Source organism: Tachysurus fulvidraco, chromosome 19 (assembly GCF_022655615.1).
Source record: "Tachysurus fulvidraco isolate hzauxx_2018 chromosome 19, HZAU_PFXX_2.0, whole genome shotgun sequence".
NCBI lineage: Eukaryota > Metazoa > Chordata > Actinopteri > Siluriformes > Bagridae > Tachysurus > Tachysurus fulvidraco.
In genome coordinates this window covers 8,019,497-8,041,246 of record NC_062536.1, presented here as the reverse complement: position 1 = coordinate 8,041,246, position 21,750 = coordinate 8,019,497, and the positions used below count along the sequence as shown (strand labels likewise).

The 21,750-nt window shown below is 38.2% G+C and overlaps 1 long non-coding RNA gene across 2 annotated transcripts in view; it reads right to left on the bottom strand.

The window, feature by feature from the left end:
* Positions 1-21,750, bottom strand: part of LOC113655869 — a 75,913-nt gene that overhangs the window by 19,035 nt on the left and 35,128 nt on the right. Inside the window, exon 2 of one of the 2 annotated variants that reach the window (XR_003443822.2) lies at positions 11,042-11,101. The exons of the other annotated variant lie outside the window; for it this stretch is intronic. This is a non-coding gene — a long non-coding RNA (uncharacterized LOC113655869). The remainder of the gene's footprint in view (positions 1-11,041; positions 11,102-21,750) is intronic. 2 annotated transcript variants of the gene reach the window in all.

The window sequence follows — 21,750 nt, the reverse complement described above, 5'->3', positions numbered from 1 at the left end:
AACGATATGTAAAGCATTAGTACGTACAGTATTTTAAGAAGCTGTGGGATTAAATATTAAACTGTGTCAGTAAAAGTGTTAACAGAATGACAGACAGATATATAGACTGCAATAAGAAAAGCCTAGATGAAGTTTTAAAAGGATGCCTAGGATAAGTTTGACATCTGTATTGATTCGTATGCTGCTTTTAGAGATTATAACACTTGCCTTCTGTCAGCTTCTTGGGCTTGCAGCCGAATGCTGGGTAAATCTGTTATAAATACATACTTTAATTAATAAATAATAAATATATTTTTCTCTGTATATCTCTGTAGGTTTTGATAGTGGCAGTGCCCTAACCTACTGTTCACTCTGAAAGGTTCTTGGCAGTGCCGTCTGTGCTCAGAATAGGAGTGGGATTGGCTGATGTTCTGAAGCTTTTCAAAAGGGAAAAAAGGTTCTTCAGAGCAAAAAGGTCTAAAGCAAAGACTCTATTGCAAAAAGTAAAACTACAAGACGTGTAAAATGGGTTTCTTTTTGTGCTGAATTCAGGCAATTTATAGGTGCTCAAGGTGTGGTGTGAGTTTGGGTGGATCGGATTGGGCCAGTGGATAGCTATCTAGCTTATTTATTTATTTCATTTATTTTTTTTTTTTTACTGCTTTGCCTGGCAACCTAGCAAGAAACTCAATACTGCAAGAGCTGTCCCATAGCAAATACGTTGCAATATACCACAGCCAATAAAAATAGTAATACATGTACCGTTGAAAGATAGTCGAATATAAATACTCCTGTATTTATGAAAAAAATATTTCAAATGAAAGCAAGGATGGCAATAGTACAAACACAATATGACAAGAATAAGTGACTAGAAAAACCAGAAGTACACTTCGTAAAAATTATAAAGTATTCAGACCTTCCTCGCAGACATCTGAGTCATATTTCCAGCTGAGATGGCCCATTTTTTTTCAACTAGATATCAATTTATATCATCAACATCTCAGTAAGTGGGACATATAGGACAGCAATGAATGGCAGAGAAGCGTATAGAATAGAGAGGAAGAACATTAGTGCTACCTGCTGACTGATGTGAGCACTACAGTACTACAGCTTGGGATTAATCAGCTGTTGGTTCATCATGTCATGCCATGTCTGATCATCATCTGATCACCATCTAGTAATGAAACACTTCTTATCCTGATGGGAGTGGTTTCTACTAGAATGATAGCCTCCTAATTCACCCTACACAAGGTCTCACTGGATGGACTGATGAGTGAAAATAAGATATATATATATATATAAATTACAAGCTATGGTCTTCACCGTCTCAAGCAGATCTCAACCCAGTTAAAGATCTACTGTATGGTACATTTTTGATTGACATAGGGCACTCTCCGCCTTCATGATCATAATATCAACTGAGGAAATAACTTTTGGAGAATCTAAGATAGGTTGCATTGTTCATTGAAAACATAGTAAGGAGATAGACAAACAAACATAAACCAAACAAGACCAAAACCATGGTCAAAACACTAATCAAGGCAGAAAGATGAGGAACGTGTGGAATCATCACAGACAGGAACGTCATAAGGCAGACCTCACTGAATTAGGTGTTATTTAAATGGAGTAGTGTGATCTCAAACAGGTGACATTCATAAATACTGTGGAGACTAAACAAGAACATGAGCTTGGATAGTCAGGTGATAAGGTTGTGCGCTGAAGATCATGGTAGTTGTAGTCTTCAGGAGTTACAGATACAGACATGACCTTGTGGTGCTGGTTCTATTTTAGGATTATATTGCCAGATCAGGTCCTCAAACTGAGATAGGATTTGAACAGGAACATTTTTAAGACATACAGATCGTTACTATGCTGATGTCACAGACAGGATGTGAGCAAGCACACTGAGATAGCTGTTGCTAGGCATTTTCCCAGAGCTTTCACAGTACAATCTGGCTCAGCAAGCCAAGAACATCATGATCTAGTTGCGAGAGATTACACATGGATAACTGCTGCACAGATTCTTCTACGCAAATTATTGATACATGATAAAATCTATCCATGTGTTCTGACAAATGTGAACTAATTTACTAGCAGGTATGAAAATGACAGTATGTATAGTGCATATGTACATCTACAAGGCCTCATTTTTTTTATTAGTATAACAGATAACTATATTCATCCATCGATTAGTATAATAGGTAACAGCACAGCATAGTTGGAGGGGGAATTGGGGTATGGGATAAGGTAGTTTTAGAGATATCTCAAGACTCTCAGGGAATAGGGTTAGGGGTAGGGTTGGGTAAGCGTTATGGGTTAGGATTAGGATTAGGAAAAACTGAGGCTGAACATTGCATGTTGCACTTTCATGCTGTGACTCTCCAGTTTCACAACCTCCCAAAGGTTCTCTATTGGATTTGTATTTAGTAACTGAAGAGCCCACTGAAGTACCTCAAAATCATTGTCATGTTTATAAAAGCAGGTTGTGATGACTTTGTGACATGGCACATCATTAGAATTAGAAAAAGAATACCTATATGTTTGTAACATATACAGTACATAACAGTATTCCGAAATGAATTTTGTCACATATCCCAAATTTTTAGGAGGCTAGGGTTAGAGCACAGGGTCAACCATGATTCATCATCTGGAGCAGAAAAGAGTACAGGCATTACTCGAGGCTCTTGTGCCCCTAAGCTTCTCATCAGTAGTGTAGATATTTAACCATGGAGCCAGTCCTACACTATTGAAAAGTGTAAAAGCACTGTTTCAATTCAATCTATATTTTATGATTTTACCAAATGAAGAAGCTTATGGTTTCCATAAATGATGGGTTAGGACATTTACAGTTCAATATTCACCTTTATATTTAGTGGAAATTTTATAAAATATTTAATAAAACAACCAAAAAATAAACTAAACAAAAAAGTAGACAGTATTCCCAGTGGTATCCCAGTGGACCCAAAATTTATTGATTTCACTATCATTAGGCAATAACTTTAAGCAGCTAGCTCTCGGCAACATTTCAAGCTACAACACCTCTTATATATTTGCTTTCCAGTATGGCTACTGAATTTGTTCCACTAGTAAATGTTCATGTTCACACAGATATGCAGATATGTGTTGGCCATTCACTTCTCTCAGCAATTTTTCACTATTTGATGAAAATCCAGTCTTTCAAATATGTTCCTGTGACTTCCTGTAGTTTCTACCTTTCTTTATACAGCTCATTATTCTCTTTCAAAAGTTTCCCAAGGCCAGTTGGTCGCTGTGTGAATGGCTTCATGATTGCAGAAAATAAGAATAATGTCTGTTTCTTGCTCTGTGCAGCGAGTGGCTTTAAAACGGCTTGGCGGCATCATAAGTTGCAAGCATTTGATACTTTTCCCCTCATTACCGAGGATTCATACACCCCCATGTGCAACTGGAAAATTCTTTGACACAAGATGACCCTGGCGACCACAGGGACACACACACACGTTCCTATTAAAGTGAGGACTGCTTATTGACAGCAGGGTGCAATCAGGTCTCACACAGATATCTATCTGTGGACGGATTGCTATTACTGCTCAGCCATTGAGCTTAGAGGAGCCACGATCCCATTAAGAGTGCTGAAGCCAATCAGAGTAGCGGCCTCATGCTCGCTCTTCCAGCCACTGGCTCTGTAATTGCCAACCGTCCAATTGGAGCTCATTAGAGAGTTTGGATTCTTAATTGCTGGCTGGATCAATGGCTTACTTATTAAAGATGGTCCTCCTGTCCAGCAATGTCTCGCTACAGCACACGCTTTTCAAAAGCATGGGCTCATTAGCGCACCTCCTCAGGCTTTCCGATTTCCACCTGCTCTCTCTCTGTCTCTGTCTGTCTCTGTCTGTCTCTCTGTCTCTATGTCTGTCTCTCTGTCTCTTTTTCTCTCATAAACTCACACTTTGTCTCTCTCCCACTGTCTATCGCTATTCCACTGCCTCTCACTGTATGTTGACTGACTGCCCCTCATTCTGAATCCATATCTTGGTCTCTCTCTACAATCTCTTTCAGTCTATTTATCCTTTTAGCTTTTTATTACATTATTTATCATGCTTTACTGCATTACATACTAATTATGAGCATTTGACTAGTCTGTAATATGCAATAGTCAATCTAATCTTAGGAGGCTGACTTTGTTCATGCCTTTCACCTCGCAAATCATCTACCATCAAAATCCAGCTGTTTAACAAGCTTCCATTCAATGCCCAGCTGTTACAGCATAGAGAGTCTTCTTTCACCCGTTTGAGTTCGTTTGTAAACTGACACATAAGGTTTGTCTTTTTCTTTACATTGCCATTATGAATGAGAGTTTAGAGGTTGACAGTTCATTATTTTAATTATTTTATAAATTCAGACCTATTTCAAATTCTGTGGCTCTACATCCTCTGGCCTGCTTGTAATCTCTCTCACACCTCTTAATTACTTTGGCTTTGTGAAAGTGTATTCTTGTCCTTACTGTTTTGTTCCCAACCTCTCTGTGACCGCTGACTCTCTTCCCTCTTACTGTCCCTTTGTTTTTTCTTTCGATCCTATTTTCTCTCTTTAAAGCTACCTCTCCATCATCCCTTCCTTCACCTTTTCCGCTCTTACTTCTTCACCGCACCATTTCTGTATTTCTCGCCGCTAAATATCATCTCTTTCATTCTGTCTCTCTCTGTTTATCACTGTAGGATTACTCTCTCAGTCTCCCTTTCACTCTTTCACCCGTTATGACTCTCTCTCTTTCATTTTTTCTCTCCATCTGTTTTGATCTATTCCAATCCATCTGTCTCTATGAACATTCTCCACTATCTACTTTCGTTTCAATGCATCTTTCTCTCTGCTTCCATTTGTCTCTATACTTTTTTTGGTTCCAGCTTTTTTAAGTCCAATTCAGTTCAATTCAATAAAATGACAAAGTACTTATTTGGATAAATGCCCTCTATGCTATCTGTTCCTCTCTCTTTCTCTTATTCATTCACAGTAACCTAACCCTCATATACTATAACTCAAACCTTCTTAATATCTGTGAAGCTTAGATTCTCCCAAACTCTCTTTCTCTGCCACTATCTTTCCCCTTATTCTTCTCTCTCTCTGTACCACTTTCTGTTTGTCTCTCTGTCCTTTATACTCGGTTACTCTCTCCTTCTTCGTTCCTGCTGTCCACTCGCACCAATTCGTTGAACGCTCTACTTCTGTCAGTTGAATAGTTGTGTTGAGCAGGAGGCTTTTGTGACTCTTGGTTTTCCATCTCATAAGATCGGCCTGGGCAATTGATAACAGCTAAATCAATATTGCTACAGGGCTTGATTTTTTAGAATGGCTCAAAGCCGACCAAGTCAAAACCTAAGGTGGTTTTCTTTTCTTTGTTCCTTTTTTTTTTCTTGAAGAAGAAGGTCCTCAAAATGTCCTCATTACCACAACGATTGCTCGTTAAAAATCGCTACTGGGTTTAAGGAAATGAGTGCTTATTAAACACGTCAGATCCATTAGCGTGTCTGGGTTGTTACAGTTTCGGTGAATTCCGATTACTGATTTGAATTTCAAATCTAATGTGAGTTCATGCCATCAGAGGCTCACTAATGAGAAGAGACTTCCTCATTAAAATGGCTGCACTATTCTCAGCACCACACTGACATCTAGAGGGAAAGGATAAGTAATGCAGGAGATCAGATGCCCTCAAACGAGTCTTTTTTCACACATGTACGAGAAATAACCCAGTAGGGACTATTATTAGATATCCAAGGGCGTTCATTAGTGACCCAGCCTGTTGGACAAAAAAGACACTGGGTCATTCTAAGTTATTGTACCATGATATGGTCCAAATGAAGCTTGATTTGTTGTCTTTAATCACTAAATTCTTTTCAACATTCTCAAAGAATGTGTTCAGTCCAAACAAAATGCGACACCAAAAGCCATTTGGTTCCCAAAGACACCTATTAAATATCATTTTCATATTTTTCAAATGTTAAAGGGAAACTAACCGGCCTGCTGAGCTCACTGAAATAATCCAGCTGCTGAAACTGAGGCATGGCAAGTCAACAATTATTGTGGTTTTACATATTAAAATATCTTCACTTAACTGAATGGCTTAATTTGTTCCACTGAATCATGGGAAATTCTCTAGATTTTAGATCTCAGTGTGTGATTCATGCTGATGATGTAAGAAATCTTGTTGGGGTCACATGTGATTCAGTGACATCTGGAGGTGTAAAGTGGTTAGAAACCACTGGGAATAAAAATGCTGACTTTCCCACTGCTCTCTGATTTCAGTAACACATTGCTGGTTGTTACTGCTTTCAATACCGACAATGTCGTTAAAAAAATATACATACAAATGAAGCAAAAATGTGAAATGTGTAAAATTTTCAGTTCACAGTGGGCATAGGATGGAGGAGGCTTAAACAGGAAATAAAAGTATGAAGGTGGAGATGGACATGATTTGTCTTCTACTTTAACCCTACTGCTAATCAATGAGATGATCTACAACACAGAACAACATAGTTAGCAACACACTTATCTCGCCTGAAAGCCGGTCAGTTGAAAAAGGCAGAGCAGGTCCAACTCAAGCAACTGGACTTTAGATACTCGACTTTTAACATAGCTGTGAGTATTGTATTGCTTTTGCATTATTACAGCTCAATATGTCTGTGACAAGATTTTCCCAGCAGCAGCCTCTAACAAATTTCTTGTATTTTGAGCTATTGTCATGACGCGGGGCAAGGAAGCGGACCCAAACGCAGGATAGACAAAACAAACAGACAAACAAAGGAAACACTAAACAGGACACGGACAGAAGACAAGACAAGACAACAGTAGATTCGGCGTTGCCATCGGTACCACACTTAAATACAAAAGACAATCAGATACAATTAGGAACGTGTGTGGAAACAGGGAGGAACAGATAAGGGCAGGGCAGACATGTGACGAGGAACATAAACAAACAAGTGCACGTGGCCAAAATCATGACAGCTATAGAGTAAAATCACTCATTGTTAAATATATAAGTTGAAAAAAAAAAAAAAAACATTTTTCTGTTGAAGATTATTAGCCTGAATGGTGGAGATGGGTTTGAGTTTTAAGCTGGAAGTTTTAATGTGATGTGCCAACCCAAGTGACTCAACAACAAGCTGTTCTCTGAGCCATAAGCATGCTTTCACAAAATACTCAGCAGGCCAACTATTATGAATTCACTGAAATAATAATTCCTGGAATAAAAGTGCATGGTTTTATTCATGCAGTGCCTTTGGATAACCTAAAGCCGATTCTTGCAAATGGAGAAAAAACAAAACAAAAACACACTTAATACACTTAAGCAGGGAATGAAAACAAATCAAATGTATTTGTAAGGGGCTAAACCACAGAAATGAACATTGGAAAGACGGCAAACTAAATCTTGTTTGGTTCCAAAGGAAAAATCTCTGAACCGGTGACACAGAGTGCACTTGATCTGTGGTTTAGGCGCAGCTTTGCCATAAACAAACACTCATCAGCAGCTGGCATTTAGTGGAAGTGCCACAGCAGGCCACAAAATATGAGCTTAGATTCAGCTGGAGAGCTCTTTGCAGCTGCTGTCTACATGTGAACACACACACACACACACACACACACACACACACACACACACACACACACACACACACACACACACACACAAATTCCTTATTCCCCCATGAGCCTTACATCTCTCTAATCCTGCAATTATTGCATTATAACATTATTTGCACATTTAGCTTTTATCCTTCTCATCCCCTGTTGCCTCAAGCACATATTCATGGTTTCGCCTGAAGAGTTTCAGCTTCCATGTAAAATACAATGTACGTTCTTATTTCAGAACCCGTCACACGACTTCACCCCATAAGAGTGAATGCAACATATTTCATTGCAGTATATTGAGTTAAAGATATTTCTTTTTTTCTTTTTCTTTTTTTTTTTTTTAAATCAGACTAATTTCCATCAAAAGTGAGCTTCCAGAAAGTGCATCAGCGTCACATGGGTGTTTTCTCAGCTATGAATTCATGTTCATAAACACATTTTTGCAGGTGTTCTTAGACCTGTTGCTGATTATGATGATTATATTTTCTCTTGAAGTTTTCTTTTCGTCTCGGTAGTTATATAAATTATAATAATTGTACCAGGCATTGACATTTTTATATTACAGGAAAAGAGCATGTGGACATATTGTCATTTATATGGTGTTGCTCCCCTCGGTGCAGATTGTAGTTAAATGTCTTGCTTAAGGGCATAGCAGCACTTCTTTGTAAATTACCCCAATTTTAAAAGAACTAAACTAAATTAGAATCCCATTTTAATGAAATCCTCCAGCTGGCCACTTCGTTTCCAGCAGGGCTTTTTAAGCACATAAGCCTTTTTGAAAATAGCACCATTTGTAGAATGGAGCCCATGGAGCAATGGTGTATTTCTCGGAAGGCCTTGAAGACATGAAGTCCTAAATGAGTGAACAAATGCCTTTCTAAAGTTTGCTTCAATACCTTTTTGAGATCATTTTTTTGAGACAATATTGTCTTGGGAAAACACAGCCCCCTTAAAAAAGCGGTAAAATATGTGAGTCAGTGACATCTGAAGGTGTAAACAGGTTAGAAACAATTGGGAATTGAAACCAAACTCCCAAAGACGTCTTTTGTGATATCATTTTCACAGCTTTTAAATGTCTTCGTGCTCAATAGGAAATCCAACCACAATTAAGTTAAATTAGTCAACTGACTGCTGACCTCAATGCAATAATCCAGCCTCTGAAACTGAGTCAATATGATTAATGCTGTTTCATCTAAAAACATGTCTTTTTTTAACTGAAGGGCTTTATCTGTTCCAGTGAATTGTGGGAAATTCTCTAGCTTTTTGTAGGATCCACAACAACAATGATATACAGTAAGAACTCTTGTTAGGGTCACATGTGAGTGGTTGAAATTCACTGGGAATAAAAAGCATGAATTTCAGAAACACACTGTTTGCTTTCACTCTTTCTTCTTTTTACAATGTAATGGAAAAATATGCAAATGAAGTAGTAACATTCATTCATTTTTTACCACTTATCCGAACTTCTCGGGTCACGGGGAGCCTGTGCCTATCTCAGGCGTCATCGGGCATCGAGGCAGGATACACCCTGGACGGAGTGCCAACCCATCGCAGGGCACACACACACTCTCATTCACTCACACACTCACACACTACGGACAATTTTCCAGAAATGCTAATCAACCTACCATGCATGTCTTTGGGCCGGGGAGGAAACCGGAGTACCCGGAGGAAACCCCCGAGGCACGGGGAGAACATGCAAACTCCACACACACAAGGTGGAGGTGGGAATCAAACCCCCAACCCTGGAGGTGTGAGGATGAAGTAATAACATGAAATGTGTAAAATTCCAAATTCACAGTAGGCACAGGAAAAGGACAGAACATAAACAAAAAATAATGTAATAACATTCTCAATGTTAAACCAACACCTAACCACTAAATCGCCAGAAAATAGGTCCAATTGTAGAATGGAGCCCATTGAGAAATTATAGCCTTTTTACAAGGCCTTTGAGGCATGAAACCATAAACAACTGAACAAATGCCTTTCTGAAGTTTGCTTTAAAACTTTTTTTTGAGCTCAATTTCTAAGACAATATTTCCTTGTGAAAATGCAGGCCTCTTAAAAAAAGCAATACGACCAAACTATCTTCAAAACTTTATCTTCTACAAAGAGCAGGATGGTCTGTACTAGGGGGTCTAACCACTGGACAATATTGTTTGATTGAAATTAAATGAATGAATGATTATTTATAAGTGAAAGAATGACGGATGATAAATCAAATAGAAAAAATCCAGGTGCCACAAAACACTCAGAATCAGATGCAATTGCAGGTAAGTGTTATCTTTAACAGAAAACGCAGGCAGACAGTCAAAATCTGCAGACAGAACTAAAAATGTATAACCCAAAAAAGGGAAGGCAAAGTGGTAAAACAACAAAAGTAACACAATAAAGAAAAAGACTTGGTGTTAGTTGTATAGACAGAACATTTTTTGGTGATATGACTGAGTAAACGTCCTTTAAACAGTGTGAAAATGTGACACACAGGTTTTGTTAATCTCCGTGTGTGTGTGTGTGTGTGTGTGTGTGTGTGTGTGTGTGTGTGTGTGTGTGTGTGTGTGTGTGTGGTCCAAGGCGGTATGTTTGTAGGCCATGGTGTGTGCTGGAGTGCAGGGATGACGATGGTGACTAAACCAGGAAGTTGGTGACTAAAAAACAGATTAAAAAATAGTCATATTTTCTTAACCAGTGTATAAATAAACTAGCAAGGTGATTCGGACATAACTCCTATAATTACGTACAGTTTTATAATAGTCCCTCTTTAAGTCTTTGAACATTCTTGAATTAACAGTGGGCATCATAGATATAGTTTATAGACTATATAGAAATAGTCAGTGAACAGGTTTTAAATTGAGACTTTACATAGTGACGTGACATACGGCTAAGTACGGTGACCCATACTCAGAATTCGTTCTCTGCATTTAACCCATCCAAAGTGCACACACACAGCAGTGAACACACACACACACCGTGAACACGCACCCGGAGCAGTGGGCAGCCATTTATGCTGCGGCGCCCGGGGAGCAGTTGGGGCGATTCGGTGCCTTGCTCAAGGGCGCCTCAGTCATGGCCGGCCCGAGACTCGAACCTTCGGGTTACATGTCAGACTAGATAGATCCACCATTTGCAGATGCTATTTTTTTAATGTGTCTTTGGTTTCTGAACCTCTATATGAGTTTTATTTATTGCTTATGGTAAAATTTTAGAGTGGTCTAATTAAAGCATTAATCCTGCCAGAAAGATCTCTTTGATATTGCAGACAAATGCTGCCCCTTGTGTTTGAAAATCGTAACTTGCCATACGTAGTCACAGCACAAACCATCCATTACACGACACAAACACAACCTTGATTCAATCAGGAAGCTGATATTTTACAGAATCCAATGGTGTGATCAATATGCACAGAATTAGAAGGGAAAAAACAACAACCGAGCAACCATGATACTGAATTTGCTCTTACCTTTGGTGTTTCAGGATTATCGAAGAAACTTCTGCTTATTATCTCTGTAACTTCCTGTGTCTGTGAGAGATTTACAAAACCAAGAAGTCCATTAGCTATCATTCCTGGATAATTAGTGGAACATTCTAACTGTACTGCCTTACTATTGGATTTTTCTTCAATATGCATATTTCCATTCGAATTTCTATTCGATTCTATAGGCTTAGACCTTTCTAAAGTCAAAAACGAAAATAAACGCTCTCTGGAATATTCTCTCTGGAATTGGACAATTTTGTCAGGTGGAATTTATTTAATTTGTTTTTTTTTGCTGTGCTCCAGCTTCCCTTACTCTGACCTGGTAATATATATATATATATATATATATATATATATATATATATATATATATATATATATATATATATATATATATTTCTTTCTTTATTTTGCTACCAGAATAATTCAAATACACCTTGTAGTTTTTGAAATATGCTCATTTAAACTAGAGCATGTCGTCTAGAGTGGAAGAAGATATAACACTTCCTTAGTCTTTAATCTGTCTATCCATTTTCTGTACAGCTTATCCTGCATAGAGTAACAAGAACACTGAGTGTATCCCAGAGACTAGTGTCACAAGATAGGACAGGATGGCCTACCATCATGAACAACCATATTTACACAACAGACAATTTAGAGATGTCAATCCATCCATATAGGGAGAAAAAAACAGAAGAAACCACTGTCACATTGAGTCCTTGCCATGTTGCCACATTTGGCATTTGGTGAGCCTGCAGGTGAGGCAAATGTGCAAACATATAGATATTGATGGATTTTTTCCCCTAAATTTAACCTTAGACTATCCTTGTCTGTTGCTCATTGCAGTTCTTGCTACAATAACTTCTTACACTACAAAAATCATTACTGAGAATGTCAGGCTTGAAAATTCTGCTGTGTCCATGATAGCTTGCAGTTGGTATTGAGGGCAGGATAAAGAATCCTTTAGAAGGTCATACTGTATGTACAAAAGTGATTTTATACTGGACTGGAAAGCAGATTAGGTTTTACCAACAGTGATCACTGATCAGGTCGTCTATTGTAAAGATCTAATTAAAAATACAGCATATCTAAAGTGGTGTTATTTTCAGTCTAAGAGAAAGGCATTATCCTTTGCTAACACTTCAATTTGGACCGCTTATTCATTTTTTTTCTGGATGTTAAGATTTGAAGGTAAGACAGCTTTCTTAAAACAGTATGCAAGATAATTGGTTCGATTTTAAAACTTGTTTAACTTAGTGACTGTAATGAGAACATCAAACCAGCATTTAATTTATTACACTGCCGTAGCAACTGATGAGGTCATGGCCAGAGTTACAAAGAAAAGAAAAAGAATGAATGCCGTTCCTAGAGTGAAGTGAAAAAGGCCTACACTTGGTTGGGCTTAAGTTGATTTCGGTCTATTGTGACAGAGTTAGATAATGAAAGTATTATAGGGTTTCAGGCTTTGGTGATGATAACTGTGGAAACAATGAAAACAAAGCCCTACACTTCAATTCACATTCTGTATTTGTGCAAACAATTGTACTTGCTTGTTACCCAATTGCATCTCTGATTAATCTTACATTTTCAATGTTTTCTTTTTTGATTTGTTCTTGGATTTAAACTCTTGTGTGTCGCATCTTTGTTGAAAAGTATCAGTGTGGTGATCTGTAGCAAGCCTTGTATCAGATACAACCATAGCCATAACTTGTTTCACATTTAGCTCTTGTATTATTTGACTTCAATTTCTGTTATATTAGATGCTTATGATAAATTATAATTCGCTGATCACCAGACCTCTGCCTTTTTTAGGATTTTAACTTTTGACTTGTATTTTGAACTTTTGTGTATATTCTCCACCTGCCCTTGCATCTGCCTCGAGCATGTGACAGAATACTTTGCTAAATCAAGGCTGGAATTTTGTACATCACTCTGGATAAGGGCGTCTGCCAAATGCCATAATCATACATGCAGCAGTGTGGAACAACGCCAACGTGATCATGTCTGAGTCTCTCAGATTCAACCAGTGGTGTGATAATTAACGACTGGCTGTCTCATGACAATAGAGAGCACGTATAAAAGGATGCCAAAGTCAGTTGTAGAGTATTGCAGACCCCAAACCCATAGAGTCCCACAGGCTGGAATCGTCACTATTTGAACTCACTGTGCTATTTAAAAGCCCAGGTTTCAGAGGTGTAGTGAGCAGGAGTCCCACGATTGATAATTTAGGGAGGGTCAACCTGACAGGCAAACAAGCTCACCCATTGACAAGCTACTATGAGGCCAAAAGGGAAACCTTTGTCACTCAAAAACTCCCTCCAGGGGCCAACGAGGCAGCCTCGTAATTAGTGAAGGTTGATGATCACTTTAAGATGATCATATTGACAGAGCACTATTAGTATTGCTGATTGAAGGTCCAGATAATAAAGGTGACTTAATCAGATATCTACACCTAGACGGCATCTAAAAGGTATTTCGAATTTTGAAAGATGTACAAAGAACCTTACATGGAATATTCTTGGCCATTCTGAGGCCATAAAAAAACTATAAAAAAAAAACAAAACACTAATGTTACGAGCACTAAGGTGGGAATGACACTGAATGGGATGCCATGTTTTTTGTAAGGTGAGAAGAACCCAAAAAACACATACACATATACATAAATTACATTTTCATTATAAAAAAAAAAAAAAAAAAATGCCCAGCTCAAGCTTCTGGACACATGGCCTCAAATTTGTTTTAAAAATATTCTGATATAAAGTTGAGTTTATCATTGTTTCAAAAATTGAGTGTTTCCCATGTCCTGTGGCTCAAAATATCATATATGTGCAGCAATAATTACTTATTTGAGGTCATGGCTAATGTTCTTTCTTATTGGCATGATGTAAAAACATACCTTTGTGTTCTAAAACATCAAACTGCCTAAAGCTATGATATTAAAGAGCTAGTTACATTTCTTGTTGATTAAATAATCTTGTGTATTTCATTAGTATTTCATAGCTGCGAATTATTCTCTTAGTTATTGTAAAAGTAGGAAAAAACAGGGAAAATATCTTCATATTGGAACTTTTTTTTTTTCACCTTACACATTTTTGGTTTGTTGATTAAGAACCATGCAATTACTATATAGCCCAAGATAAACCATTTTCCCTGTGGTACTGTATATAGGTATTTATATCACCATGCAACCTTTTGTTGTTTTGAAATCAGTGAAGTAAACCAACATAGATCTGGATATTTTCTAAAAAAATAAATAAAAAAATAGCTAATGCTTAGTACTGGCAATGTACAACATAATGTAATGTAACAGAAAATAATATGAAAGATTTAACAGATCATTTTTATGTTTCTGGAGCGACTCTTCTGCAACATAATTAGCACTCCTGGAAGAAAAGAAAGAAAGAAAGAAAGAAAGAAAGAAAGAAAGAAAGAAAGAAAGAAAGAAAGAAAGAAAGAAAGAAAGAAAGAAAGAAAGAAAGAAAGAAAGAAAGTGCATAGGGCAACAAATGCTTAAAAAATAATTCCTGTAATTTGTCTGGGTGCCACAGGATGACAGTGTTGTTCAACCCATTGAGGTTTTCTGATGCTTTCACCACAGAAACTGTAGCTCACACAAAGACCATAAAGCACATTTCTCTATGTGATCCCCTGTCATCCATTGTCAATTATTTAATAGTCCACTAGTCATTATGCAAAAATATGTTGGTCTGTTTTTTCAGGATAAATGAAATAATCAGAGTTAAACTGGTGAACGCCGAGTTTTGTCTTAACAACTCTTTTAAGAACGTGAAGATTATCTATTAAAAAATACAAACTCAAAGGCAATAATATCTATTTTTGTTGTTTTTGTTTGTAGGCCTTCTTAAAAACATGGTCTATTTCTCTGCATGACCCTACGTCAACATACTACCTGACTGAATGCTATAGGAACTGACAAGCCATAAAATGGCACCAAACACAGCTGATGAAGAATGAAATGGGCCAATCTTCAAATTACAACATTTCCGTTCTAAATTGGAAAAAAAAATGGCGACCCAGAGGGGGGATATCGGCCGTTAGGATTTCTGTCAATCAGAGTTAGCAGACTCCATGCCTCAAAATGCTATGCAGGCAGTAAGCAAGCAGCCCAGGAAGCTTGTTTAGATAAACGCTGGGTGGGGGATCCGTCCCGATCCCGGCGATTAGATAATCCAATTCATTACATCAATTAAATCATTTTAAAGAGGGCTGGACAAAGTGAATTTGGGTCTGTTCCGCTGATTGATGCTAATAACTGCCAATCGAGTGATTGACAGGAATGTTCCCCAGAGGGAGAATGCTATATGTTTCTTTTCACTTCAGATAGAGGCTAATCTTATCTTTTTCAGAATATTATTTTTATATTTTGCTGTTTACACAAGCAGTCTCTCAGTCATAACATTTCTGTACCTACACCGGCAATGTTATGACTGACACACCTGCTTGTGTAAACAGCAAATTACAGAAATATCTTGTCATATATATATATATATATATATATATATATATATATATATATATATATATATATATATATATATATATATATATATATATATATATATATATAGCTGAAGCTGGATTTTCTAACATAAGGTAATAAACTAACATTTTCTATCTTCTCTACTTCTACCCAAGACTAAAAACAGAACTAAAAATAAAAGTGTATGAAAATAAGCAGTGCAGGAGTTTTAAACTGAAGATAATCTGCAATCCTTTTTCAAAAGCTCTCTGCAGACACACAGGGAAGCACGTTCGGTTCAGCTCATCTTTAAAAGGCATGGCGAAAAAGCTCAAGGGAGTTTGTATTTAACACTTAGTGTCATATTTGCTACCGAACAACGGATGTCCCTTGTCGCTCGCTATTTCGAATTTATGGGAATGTAATTTCTATTTAAAATCCCCAATATACTTGACGATTAAAAGTAAACACTGTTTATTATATTTATCAGCATGTGTGTGCAGCTTGGCCAAGTAATGACCTAAACACATATGTTCTTTCCAGACGTGACAGTTTGGAACATACCTGTTAGAATGAGCAACATGGTTTCGCACGATATGTTATCTCACCTGCAGTGAAACACAGTTCTAGAGACACACAAATGTGTATGAAATTGTGTATCCACATGCCTGAAGGTGTCTGGGGGACATTGGGGTTAAGGAGAGTACACACATGCAGGTTTCAGGTGTTAAACGTTTTGTGAATGTTGGAATTTCATATATGTTTGGAACGTGTGGAATTAAAGAGCGTTATTGAGTGCTGATCAACCAGTACTCGGAATGTTGATACTTTGCTGTGATTAATCATGCTGGTGATGGCAAGAAGTTCTGCATATTTGTGCGTGTGTGTGTGTGTGTGTGTGTGTGTGTGTGTGTGTGTGTGTGTGTGTGTGTGTGTGGTGACAGGAAAACTGGCCTGACACTGGTGGTATGGGTCAGACGCTTCAGCTCAAACAATGGCATTCTGACTGAAAGCGAGTAAGTGCAGAAAGAATGAGGGAGAGTGGGCTAGTGCTCCATCCGGCGACACACAGTCCCATGACATCACAGCAGAGGGAAGAGAGGAAGAAATGGCACAGAGAGGGAGAGATAAAATGGACAGATAAAAGAAGGAGTGGAGGGGTTATGGGCCGGAGGAGGCGAGATGGAAAGCTGATAAGTAAAGGGAGAGTTGTGGAGAGGGATAATTCATCGATGTGGAGCTGAAACAGGAGACAGGAGCGGGAGGAGTCCAGCACTCCATTACTGCTTCTGCACAAACCATTCATTATCAATGACAAGAGCAGCTCTACCCTCCCACAAACAGCCACACCTTCACTCATTCACTACCTCACTCACTCACTACTTCACTCACTCACTCATTCACTACCTCACTCACTCACTACTTCACTCACTCACGCACTACCTCACTCACTCACTCACTACCTCACTCACTACACATCAATCACTACCTCACTCACTACCTCACTCACTCACTCACTCACTACCTCACATCAATCACTTTTTTACCTCCCTCACTCACTCACTCACTACACATCACTCACTCACTACCTCCCTCACTCACTCACTACCTCACTCACTCACTCACTACACATCAATCACTCACTACCTCCCTCCCTCACTCACTCACTCACTACCTCCCTCACTCACTACCTCCCTCCCTCACTCACTACCTCACTCACTACCTCCCTCACTCACTACCTCACTCACTACCTCCCTCACTCACTACACAATCACTCACTACCTCCCTCACTCACTACACAATCACTCACTACCTCCCTCACTCACTACCTCACTCACTACCTCACTCACTACCTCACTCACTACCTCACTCACTACCTCACTCACTACCTCACTCACTACCTCACTCACTCACTTAATCACCCCTTGTTCTCTTTCATTTAAGGGGCTTCACCTTTTTGCTCACACACTCATCCATTAAATTACTGCTTGCCTTTTATCTTCATTCACTCACTCACCCACTTTATCACAATTACACAATCACACACTTACTTTTATTTCATTCAGTAATCTCACTCAGATATACTAGAGATAATAAAGGCAATGAAACAGTCAATGAAACAATTAGACAGTTAGAATCAAAAGGAAAATGTGAAAATTGTATTTTTGTCTTATTCAGTGTTATAACCGGATTTCTTCTGCTGTTTCTTAAAGTAAATGTTCTTTACTTAAAAACGGGAATACACTAGAAAGGCTAGGATACACTATTGTTCACCTGATAAATTTCCTAACAGAAAAAGATCAATTTTCCTGCTGATGTTGATAAATGAGGCCAGTCTATAATCAATTATATAGGACTTTTTCAGTACATTGTTCAAAGTCAGACTAATTCACACATTCAATTATACCCTCTTACTTTTTACTATCTTTTTTTGTTACATTCGCTTGCTTACTTATTCCTACCTTTCCTCCCTCCATTCTTTATTCATTCATTTACCTTTTGACTATTCACTTTCACTTACTTTTTTTTCGACAATTATCAATTTCCCCTCACCTACTTATTTATCTGCATATTTAATTTTCTTTTTCATTTGTTTCCTTTGCTTTATTAAACTTACCCCTTCATGTACTTACTCATCATGTACTTTGCTTCTCAAACTCCTTCTCTTTATTTTTGACTAGCTCTCTATTTATTTGACTCCCACTTCCTCGCTGTGTTCCTGGCCTCCGTCCCTCTCTCCTCTGTTCAGGAGTTATGGAGCCCTGCTGCTGGTGGATAGGCTTCCTCAGCAGGCCAGGAACAGAGTCGTTTGTTAAAGCTAATAAACTCCAGTCTCCTACAAGCGGACGGCTAATCGCATGGTGGACAGAGAGCTCAGAACCTTATCACAATCTGACACACAGGAGATCTCAGAGCATCTCACACACTCTCAGGAGCCATATCAGGAGCCTCTACAACTCACACCGTGCTCTGTCATGGCCTGCTCGATCAATCACACAGAGTCTGTGCTGCTAAAGCTGCGATGCGAGCATGAACACGAGGCCCACACTAAACCATGATATCTGCTACGACACTGTCAGTACAGGCCATATTAGTTATTATTATTATTATTATTATTATTATTATTATTATTACATGATCAGATACAGTGAAAAGACAAACTGTACCTAGCATAGCAATAACTAGAAATGTTAAATGTCACCCAGATGAGGATGAGTCTGGTTCCATCTCTTCCATCTCGTTAGGGATTAAAACAAACTAATATTGAACATTTGTATAATATTAATCTTTGTATAATACAATTTTTGTACTATATTTCTTATATTCTGTTAAGCTACTTTGAGACAATGTCGATTGTCGAAAGTGCTATCCAAATAAAATTGAATTGAATATGACTTTGGAACTTAGAAATGGTAAGAAGAAACTATATTTTGTTTGTCTTAATAGTTTAATGGAAATAATAACAGGAATAAATGTGAACCCTTCATTATGCTAACCTGCAAGGACACATGCTGTACAAGTTCTGTTGCTTCTACTGATCACTTATTTATGTGCTGACCAAATGTGTCACATGCAATAACTAGCTTGCCCAATTATGGATTATAAGAACTCATGACTGCCATTGTCTTGCTTTCCATATTCTCTAACCTGTAATTCTTATACAGGAATTCTGATTTTCTTTAAAAAGAAATCTGATTTTTTTTGTGTCATTTCATCAATGGTGCTACTCGGTACCCAAGTTACAAAGTAAAGACAAGAATCTCCATGCTTTAAAACTTTTCTATTCGTGATTAATGATCACTAAATAAAGGATGCTGGGAAATGTAACTTTAATTCATTTAATGAAGTAATCCTTTCCCTTTTTTTCAATACAATTAATTATGAATTACCACACTGCATTCTACATCTACTTTATCCACATCAAATAAATAAAGCATTGAATCTCCTGGGAAAATTTAAAAGCTATTTGAGAGCTTTCTGAACCGCAGAGAAGCTGGGTTAATGTTGCTATTCATTTCACATGAAATCGGGTGTAAATGTTCTGATGCGGAAGTAGGAAGCTAAAAAAAAAAAAAAAAAACCAAGTTTCCAGGTAAGATAACATCAGATAATGTTGAATGCATTCACGCAGTAGGTCACATACATTTCCTTTTACGTGCAAAACTGTAGTCAATCCATGTACAGATATCTCAAAACTATGTCGTATATACTAGTCTTAAACGATTTTAAGTAAGGTGTCACAAATGAAAGACAAATGAGATTCCAGTAGGTCAAGTGTCAGACAGTGTTAAACATTTACCTGCGCTATTCTTAACATTTCACCAAACAATATTTCAAACCCGTGTCACCTGTCAGCCTAATTCAGACCAGAAATGTTCACAATGCAATTGTATTGTGCTGAATTCATGAAGCATGGCAACAGAGGAAGAAATTAAAAATTAAAAATTAAAAAATTATGTCTGGCGTGCTCATCTATTATTGAGAGTGGGGGGTCTCTGCTGCGCTATATTGAGTTTCAGTCCTCTTCTGCCGTCTTTAAATATTCTTCCAGACTGAGAGCTCTAAAGTTAACTTCAATTACAGCCGTGATTAGATCTACACACACGTCCATTAGTGGATATTTAAGCTGCGGGGCCAGCGAGCCTGAAACGTTGGCTGACTTGAACACAGGAATACGCCATATTGATTTACTTGAGTTCCTTTTGTTTCTTTGTGAGAATTGTATTAAAAGGGTTTTACTCCATATGACATGCAAACTGTACACTTGTTCCCCAGTGCAGAGTTTCTCCGGTTGTCGTTTTTATTTGTCTGTTCTGGGGGCCTCTGTCGAGCCAAGCCACACAAACGTCTGTGGAGGTGAACTCAGGCCTCATGATGCAAACACAGAAATTCTGTATTACGTTGGTTTAGGCTTGTAGCGTTTCCTGCTATTCATGGTGATGTTTTGCCTCCTATAAGGTGTGATGGAGAGCTCGCTTTTTATTCTAGCTGTAAACATTTGCACACACGTATATAAATTATGAAAGGGGAACCAAATCAGGAAGTAAACAAAAGAAGAGTGCAAAGAAAGCAAAGCGGAGAGGAGCGAGATGACAGGAGGAAGATGACAAGACTGAAAGAACCAGAGATGGAGGAAGAGTGAGAGCGAGAGGGAGAGAGGGAACAAGATTAAAAAAGGGAGGGAGAGAGGAAGGGGCTGCCGAAGCGGGAGAGGGGAAGATATATGAGCGTCCTGAGCGATTGTGACAAGCATAGACCATATCAGCCACTGTTTGTTTGCACACCAGCCATCCTCGCTCTCTCCTCTCCGTTCCCTGTATTAAAACGCACACACACTCTCTCTATCGCTCTCCCTCTCTCTCATCACCTGACACGCAGCCAGATGTTATAGACTGATAACGGCTATGGGCCCTTCCTTCCACTGCCATCACCTAGACACAGACACACTCACACACACAGCTGATAGAAAGAAAAATGGAAAGAAGAAATCAAATACATTATGATGCTCTTGGCCATTTGTAAAATAGTATACAGAGTGAAAGGTGAGTGAAGAAGAGGGCCTGCATCGATTTATTGCACAGGGAGGGAAAGAGAGTAAAAGGAATGAATGGAGATAAAAAGGAGATGGAGAGAGTCTACATGAGAGAGATGCAGAGAAAGACAGAAACCAAGTGAAGCAAGCATCAGTGAGACTGGACAAATAGCCTCGCTGAGAGCTTCCTGACTCCTCTCCGATTTTTTTTTGCTCATAATTGGTTTAGTCCATAACCACCTCTCCGCACATCATCATTAGCCATTGATAATGGTATTATTCAAAAGGGGATGGAGAAATTATGCCGCCACTCTCCGCTATCTGATCAGCATTTTTTTTTCTTCGTCACAGCCATTTCCTCTGATGTCACGCTTTGGGCTGATAGGGACTTGTTTGTGATTATAATTACAGTTTAATGATGGTCATGTCCATCGCTGTTACTTCAGTTGAAGAAAAAAAAAAAGGCAATTTGCCTTAATTGTCTTTTCGACAGAATATACAGAGCACAACAAACTTAAGTTGTTCCTCGCTCTTCTTGATTTAAAGTATGCCCAGCTAAACAAAAGCATTTCTAAGAAGGCAATCCTTAAAAAAAACTGCTGTTTCTCCTCAAACTGCTACTATACTTAGATTCAATTTAATCTAAATTTCTCAGTAGAAACAGCTTCTAAAATTACAAAA